Source organism: Erpetoichthys calabaricus, chromosome 8 (genome assembly GCF_900747795.2).
Source record: "Erpetoichthys calabaricus chromosome 8, fErpCal1.3, whole genome shotgun sequence".
In the NCBI taxonomy this organism is placed as follows: Eukaryota; Metazoa; Chordata; class Cladistia; order Polypteriformes; family Polypteridae; genus Erpetoichthys; species Erpetoichthys calabaricus.
Window position 1 is genome coordinate 39735931 of NC_041401.2, and position 2288 is coordinate 39738218.

General features: G+C 44.9%; 1 long non-coding RNA gene across 1 annotated transcript; it reads left to right on the plus strand.

The window, feature by feature from the left end:
* Positions 1–1041: 1041 nt before the first annotated feature.
* Positions 1042–1821, plus strand: LOC127528983 (uncharacterized). Its single transcript, XR_007935668.1, has 2 exons — positions 1042–1588; positions 1742–1821. It is a non-coding gene; the product is annotated as an uncharacterized LOC127528983 (long non-coding RNA).
* The last annotated feature ends 467 nt before the right edge of the window (positions 1822–2288 follow it).

Below are 2288 nucleotides of genomic sequence, written 5' to 3' on the forward strand. Positions count from 1 at the left end.
GTGGGTACACTCGCTCACACCCGCACTCACTCATACCAAGGCCAATGTAAAGGTGCCAGTCTCCCTAACGCGTATTTTATCGGGTGGTGGAAACACCTCTGAACAAGGACCGGTGAAGACTCAAAACTGACTAGAGTAAAGTGACACATTATTTTTAGGGAAGCCATTCATTACTGCCAAACTCTGAAATGAAAGCGAAAATCCGAAGTGATGTAATCCCTCCTCCCTTATACATCAGCAGTCGGTATCGCTAATAAACACTTTAATGTTCCCAAACGTAAGGCCGGGTTACGTCAATTTATTTTTTTTTGCCAAATCCACTTGAATAAACATTTAAGTCACGAGCCACCTATACGCACTGGTGACAGCAGGTCCTACCTGTTCGAGACAACAGTTGTGCGATCTTTAACTTTCGTCTCTACAAATAATTTTAAACAAATAACCTGTGCTTTGTGCAAAAGGCCCAGAGAATGTTTGCATCCCGCCCAAGATGAGCCGGTTAGCTTTCGTCTATTGATGATCCGACTTTCCAGCTCATGTATTTAGGTGTTAATGCGGGACAGCTGGTACCACTGTGGCCTTATATTCCAGCCCAGGGCACTCCGGGGGGTGCGCACACTGTACGTTCTCCACTTAGTCTGAGTACCTTTGCACGAGGGCACCCCGGGAAAATCGATTAGTGATCTTAACAACGGATGGGCAGCTCGTGTTGATAAAGGTGCACACACCACAACTATCGCGATGCTCCGTACTTTTTAATGCTAGGAGTTATGAAATTCTCCCAGCTGTGTGCATCTCATCCAGCTATCCTATACAATGTCTTCGACTAACCCCCCCCCCCCCCCCCCCCCCCCCCCCCCCCCACTACACTGGAAGGTGTGTGCAGAAAATGTATCGATACAATGTTTTTTTTAAATTATTATTTTGTCTAAAACGTTCGTTTAATCCCCCAACCGCCCTTTCGCCCGTAGCTCTTTCCTAATCCTCATGCTATCTCATGCTACCTGCGTTCCGGTAACCAGGAAGGTGTCTTCATTTGCAAACCATATGGAAATGTTTGTGTAAATGAGAGACTGCAGGTGGGTGGAAAGTGGCAGGTGTTGTTTCAGCACAGGTTAATGAATGTATACGCGTCTCAATGGCCTATTCTCTTCTGTTTTACAATCGCCTGAGCAGAGCTCACCCTCCAGCGCTCATCCTATCAGCTCCATCAACTCTAATTAACAAAACCGGAGTAAAGTTAGTTTGCATAGAGAGCCTGCAGTTTGGAATAATCACGAAGACTTAATCGCCTCCTCCTCCTCCTGCTGCCCTCCCCTTTGGATCTTGTGTCAATATTTGACCAGAGCAAACGCACCGTGTGACAGGTGTACCAGAGACAGTCCTCTCACTTTAAAAGCTCATATCCTTTTTTCACTCCTATACCTCTACAGATAAATGGCACGGTTGTTATTTTTAACCCGGCTATATAAACACGCACTTTCGAGCAAAAGGTTCATTTTCCCCTTATGATCGCAAGAGGGAGAAATCGCGAGTTTTCATATTTATCTTCAACTGCCGACGTGTCACCTTTAGGAAAAGCCGACAGGTAAGCGGGAGAGCGCGGCGTGCGCACGCACCTGTCTGTCTGCCTGCCTGGCTGGCTGGCTGGCGGCGCGCGGAGGACAGTTGCGCTCCTCACAAAGATGTTTCGCTTTACTGTTCCTGTTCCTATCATAACTTTTTTGTTTCCTTTTCGCAGGTGAGACGATTTCATTAAGAGTCCGGGGGATTTACTCTACAGTTTGGACCAAAAAAAAAAAAAACAGAAGGAAAAAGAAATGTTTAAAGTTCAGTCAAGAATGGCATCCCAGACGGGTAGACGTACAGCATCTGTACACGGAAAGCTTCAACCGAAGATATCAAGAAGTGCTGAAGTGGAGCAGTCGGGACCCCCGAGCAGTTTTCTGTATTTGCCTCACGTTGAGCCGGTCGTACAATACCTAAAGCTGAAGTTTTGTTCGTTCGGCTCGCGTTAAGCAGCTGCAGATTTTCAACGATTCTGCCAAGCGAAATTATGGACAAGAAGAAAACCTTTTTTGCCTCCTTCACTGTGCACCATACTAATAACATATTTTTATTTAGGAAATGATGAAATATCACGTAAAAGTAACTTTGAAGAGAAAGCACGGTGAATAATTAAGCCTGATCCTTTTTAAAGGAGGAGTGTATGGACGTTTCCATAAAATATTATAAAAAACACTATTGTTACTTTATTTCAAGGGCAACTGCTTAAATTAAGTACTTTT